The sequence below is a fragment of the Agelaius tricolor genome, unplaced genomic scaffold (genome assembly GCF_023055355.1).
Source record: "Agelaius tricolor isolate 1412-34295 unplaced genomic scaffold, bAgeTri1.0.p SCAF_4, whole genome shotgun sequence".
Classification (NCBI taxonomy): Eukaryota; Metazoa; Chordata; class Aves; order Passeriformes; family Icteridae; genus Agelaius; species Agelaius tricolor.
The window spans coordinates 11,614,409-11,620,408 of NW_027269264.1; the positions used below are offsets into that span (position 1 = coordinate 11,614,409).

Sequence of the window (6,000 nt, forward strand, 5' to 3'; positions counted from 1 at the left end):
TAAGAGAATTTTGGGGACTCAGAACCCTTATTACACACATTTCCCTAAGTATACATGAGTAGTCCAATGGGAACAAACACAATAACTCCCTTGCAAAATGTGCGGATGGATCTGAAGCCAAGAATCAAATCTGTAAGATGGAGGAAAGGAAAGAGAGGAAGTTCCACAATGGAATGATGACTGGAGCATTGTCAGAGGAGGAGTAGAGGTGCCAAGGCAGCAGCATCTTCCAGAAGGTCAGCCCTGAGCTGCACCATTTAAAGTTATCATGTTTGGTTTCAAATTCATTACACACAGGGTCAAAGGATGAAGAAGAACATCTCTAAGAGGACAGTGCAAAATTTTCCCCATCACAGCAAGCCAAGATTAAGTTTGTGACCCCAAAACCTGATGCATTATTTGCATGTTCAAAAGATCTCAAAATCAGCTAATCTGCTAAAAATTTCAGTGCCAAAAGCCATACAATTGACTCAAAGTAAAAAGCATTTCAAGCGAATTACTCATCCAGGCAAGCCCAGACAGTACACTGTTAAGTATCAGTTGGCCATCATAATGGTTATCTCTCTTTAGGAGCTTCAGTGTCAACAGAACCAACGCACAGACCAGACTCACTTGTTGGGCCCAGACCTGTTCTCCTTCCTGGGGAAAAATTCCCACAGGTAGCAATGGAAATTCCACCCTTAAGATCTGTGCAGCTCTTCCATTTGTGTGAAGAGCTGGGTCTTCTGTAGACAATAAATAGCTACACATGTGTCTTGATATTTCTCTGCATTTGGCCTGGAGAGACTAGAGAGACTCTAATGGACTGTCTGAGGAACAAAGGGTAAAAGAAAATGAAAAAATGTGGCCTTCCTCCCTTGATGGAGTTTATGCACCAACTTACCAATCCTTCCTCTACACCCATAGTCAAGTTACTCAACAGAAGTTTTGCCCAATGCTCAACATTTTATTTCTGCCATTCCTAAATTTCAAGTGGGTAATTCCTGAAAGGCAGCAGGAAAAAAGCACTGATTGGCTGTAAGAATTGGAGGTGACAGTTCTGTCACCAGCAGAGTGCAGATGACCTCTCACCTACAATAAGCCAAAAGAGACAGCATGAGCTGGAGCACCTTCAGTTAAGCAACACCAATTCCAGCTTATAGGAATATATCAGTTGACCAGTTGTTAGCTAAAACTCTCTCCTGTTCTCCAATAAGTCAGGATCTTCCACTAAATTCAGCCACTGGCTCCCTTAAAATGGAAATCAGCTGATAATCAGGCGGTTTCAGGAGCACTAGTAGAAAGACAACCAATAACTAAGGTGTTGAAAACACCTTAAGGGAACTGAAGCTGAAGAGGAGGAATTTTATCTGTTTACATGTTTTTCTATAGTTCCCACTACTGAATTTATAGTATCATATTCAATCTAGAGAGCCAAGTTTCTTCCAGCTTCAGGATTGTCATACTTCTTCAACCAGAACTCAGAGATTTACCTTCTAGCTCTGTTAAATGACCCACTTGGAGGCAGTTGTCCTGAAGGCGAGTGTATCTTGTGGGACAATGCTTTGAAAATCTTATATAAACTATATAGCACTAGTTAGAAAACTTACCCATAAACATTTCAGAGACCATCTGACGTAATACAAAAGCAAAGTGCTGCTTACAAATAATCGTTGAAATCTTGCAGCTTGGAACGCCCTTGTTATTTCATTGGCCCAACTATCCTGCATTTATTTTCAGCAGAAAACACTGCTTTGTACTCCTAAAAATTACCATGGGTTTGTTTGGGTGCCAAATCCCTCCAATTTTCAATCCCCCAGACAGGTGAAGCAGATAGATGTAGCAATGGCAAAATACTTCCTTGCCTCTGTGAAATTATGTGGATAATGGGATTGTTTTCCATGAAACTCTTCGCAACATTCATTGCAGAAACTGCTGTCCAAAATCAACAGACAAAACTCAGACTCTTATCCAGTGTAATTAGTGAAAAACCTATATTTTAATATTTAAAAATATTTAATTCCATTAATAAAATAAAAGTAAAATACATGTTGTCATTTTAAATTAACAAATAAGGAATAATTAATACAAAGTATCTTTCATGTCATGAAAGTAGTTTTATAATGAAATAACAATTGCACCACAGGTGTGAACAAAGCCAAACCCAGTCTCAGCTGTCACCAAGATAACAGAAGGACTCCCTTGCTACAATCAAACAGTGAAAATGTTTCATCTTAGGCTTCAGTGGTTAGCCAATATTAGCCAATATGCTGACTTCTGCAGAGTTATTTTGATTGGAAGATGAAAAAATACAGAAGCATACAAAGGAGTTTTTTTTCCATTAATCTAACAGTGGGAATAACAGCATTAAGTCAGTAAACAGTGTGCTCAGAGAACCTAATGATTCCCTTCTCCTCGTGTTATTACAATCAGTTAATTCCCTGACACCACACAGCTTAGCCTTGCTGTAACTTCCCAGCCACCACTGTTCAAGACTGCATTTAATGACCCCTTCCATGTTGACTTTTGCCAGAAAGAATGCCAAACATAGCTACAGGGCCAAATCAAGTCTCCAGCTGTCTCTAGTTCACCATCTGATAGATCCTCTAGTATAACAATTCCATCTCTAGAACTGGTTTTCCTTCCACTGAACCTGGCAAAACATCACTGGGACTAACACTAGAAGTGCAGACATTCACAACAGGTTCAGGCAACTACCTTTTATAGACAGGGATGAAAAGAAAAACAATCAGAAGGTATGATATAATTACAGGGTAATAAAACTACAAACATTGTTAATACATTAATTTAACATTTGGATTTCACATCTAGGTGTACAAATTCACAGATGTCCAAGTGTTACCATTTTAGGTTGGAGAAAGTAATTTTTTTGACTGATGCCTATCAACAGACGTTTTTTTTCAGCAGTGACAGAGGAGGAAAGATATCAGAAATATTACTGAGGGAAGCTCATCTGAGTTACACAGTAAGCAACAAAGATAAAATAAAACCTTCCGTTGTGTCATAAAGATTTAATTTATCTGGTTATGAAAAACACCTTACTGGAGGAAAATTGTTTAAATAAAATGTAGGAAGGGCAAAATGTTACTGCTACCATAAGATGTGTCCCTGCCATCCTACTTTCTGATTTCTTTCTGAATATTTGTGCTGAAATTCTGAAACCCTTGAAAAACATTGTTTCAGATGAAGCCCATAAAAAGCACAATTCTCACAATTCTCCTAGCTAAAACGTTGGTATTCTTATAACAAATCTCCATGGACAGCAGAGGGAAGATAATTCTGGCCTTAATTTTGAAAGAAGCAAGGAAGTCAGGTAATGACAGTGTGAAGTGATGACGCTTGCAGGAAGGGACAGTGCAACACAGAAGGTCTGTAAAGGGTTGGGTGGGAGGGAACAAAGGTGAAGGGACAGAAAAAGGGGAGAGATGATGAGTTTGACTGTTGAGCACAAGAGGAAGGCTGCAGGAGTCAGGGATATCTGTGTAATTTGGAGACGTGTCAGCTAATCATTCACCAAATTCAGAGCAGGACCAAACTTTACAGCCAACAGAAAACACACAGAGGTTTGCCAGTTGCTGGTTTGAATAAAGTGAAAAACATAAATCTCTGACAATACCAGACATTTTTATATCCAGAATAAGACTGTGAATTTTTTTTAAAATTTGTCTAGTTTAAGCTACCTCTTCAAGGAAGAAGCTCTGATACTCCTTGGGAATTGGACAAACAATTGTTCTTCTTTTACTTTGTATTTGAAAAATACAAGGAAAAAATGCTTTAAATAAAGGAAGAAAAGCGTTAGTGTTTAAATGGCTTATCCTGTGTGTTGAAGAGACAGCTTTGTTTCTTTTTCTTGTTACAACAAATGCAAAGCTGCCATAAAGCACTCCACCCCTTATTTAAAGTGAGAGTTTCTGGATATGAAACTCACCAGACCAAAAGACATTTATACCGCCTACAGAAGACTGAGACGTTCCAACTATGCTCTATTTCACTTATCAACAATAATAACTGTAATTAACTCGTGGTTCTGCTGAAGCCTGAGAAGTCTGTTGCAGTTTTAAAAAAAACAAACCAACACCAAAAATCCAAGCCCCAACCAACAAACCTCCTGCAAAGCTATATTAAAAAAAATTGATATCTGCACTGTACTGTTGGGAATCCTGTAGAAGCTTGTTAGGAATAATCTTGAATGTCTGATAGGTAGGAGAGAAACCTCTGAGTGACAGCAATAAGGTGAAAACAAGTAAGGTATAAAGATAGCCATTAAAGCAACAAAGTTTAGAGATTACCCTGTGAGGTTTAGGGATGCAATCCCTTTTTGTCTTGTGGAATGGAATAAATGTATGTTGCTGTGAATTTCACTGTATTCTCCAGAGTTTATATGTTGTTTTTCTGCATAACTGTGTATACAAGTTTACTATAAGCACTATATTTTTCAACCAATCAAATTACCCTTTGCAGATTATCATTTTGAAAGCTCATTATTGAAGAATAAATAATCAGGGTGTCTGATCAAAGGACACATTATACAACCCTTCAATGCAGGCACCGATCTTTTCAAAAGCCATTTTATCTCCAATTTCCTTTGGGGACAACATGGTGCTTACTTACTTTTCTCACAACAACAAAATGTCAGCTTTGAACAGTATTTGAAAAGAATATTAAAAACTGGACAAAAGTGGAAACAGTTGAAAAATTGCAGGTTTTTTACATAAAATTTTATCTTGTCAGCTCTTTCAAGAGTTACTATGCAAAGGATAGCAGTGCTCTTTGCTAAAATGAATTCACTGAAAAAAATACTGCCACAGTTACTTATAAAGATTGTTATAATTTTTTTTACCACACCACCTTAAAAGCAAACACAAACTAATTAAAAAAATCTATGGAGAACTCAAGTTAATAATATATTCTTATAAAAATTTCTCTGTGTGTATATAAAAATATATGTATATACACACAGATATATAAATGTATTTATATAAAATAGTAAACCTCAGCCTTACCTACAGTGAAAAATCTTGCAGTCATATCAGAATGAAGAGTGAAGCCCTTACTCATAAAGAGAATCAGATCACAAGAGGGAAGAAGGCGAAATCAGGAAGCTAGTTCCTACTTGAAAAACCACAGCCGTGAGGAAGGCTCTAAGTTTGTCTATGAATCAGCCAAACATCTGATCTCTGGTGGTAATTAAGTGCTGGAAAATAAATTCATCTGGAATCTTTTTGTGGAATAGGAGGTAGGGATAAAATAGAAGCCACCTAAAACAGCAAAGCTCAGGAGCTTTTGGTAGATGCCTTCTGTAAATTATTTAATAATTCCTTGCTAAAAATTAAAGACTATTGAACACAAAAGAAAGAAAGTTTTAATTTTAGCAGCAGACAGTACTTTTTGATCTCCATAAGTAAAGGGAAAAATGCAGAATTACTGAAATGGTAGTGTTATATTTTTTAAAACAATACTGCTCCAATTGAAAATATTTATGTGCATTTTTACGATAGACAGAATGAGCAGCTGAAGTGCAGGGTTTCTGCAGGCTTTCTGCAATACACAGATAACACAGATGTTTCTTCACAAACTGACAAGTAATACAAACTACACATCAGAGCTGAGGCACTTCCGATTTTCACAAATTCAACAGAAAGGTGAGTCCAGGTAAATCCAGTTTTCTTGCTTTCCAAGTTCTCTGTAAATAAATAAAGTCTAATTGACGATGACTTTGACACTTCTATGCAAATGAAGTAGGAAATCGACATATACTTGCCCCATTTTGTATATGTATTTATGTATTATAGCTTTATCTTCTGTAGTGTATCTCAAATTGCTTTAACTGACTTTAAATATGAAAATTACTTAGAGATCTTTAGGGATTTTAACATCTTTTGGATACATATTACAGGCAGATGTTAAAAAAATCGCAGAAGGAAATAGTCTTTTTATTGTAAGTATTTAATTAATTCAAAGTAAATAGAAGAACCAGTGCTACAGCAATACACCATGGTG

At 36.7% G+C, this 6,000-nt stretch overlaps 1 long non-coding RNA gene across 1 annotated transcript in view; it reads right to left on the bottom strand.

Moving 5' to 3' along the window:
* The window catches only part of LOC139588854 (uncharacterized), a 40,030-nt gene extending 34,890 nt beyond the window's left edge, over positions 1-5,140 (bottom strand). Inside the window, exon 1 of the long non-coding RNA XR_011678840.1 lies at positions 5,004-5,140. This is a non-coding gene — a long non-coding RNA (uncharacterized lncRNA). The remainder of the gene's footprint in view (positions 1-5,003) is intronic.
* Positions 5,141-6,000: the final 860 nt, after the last annotated feature.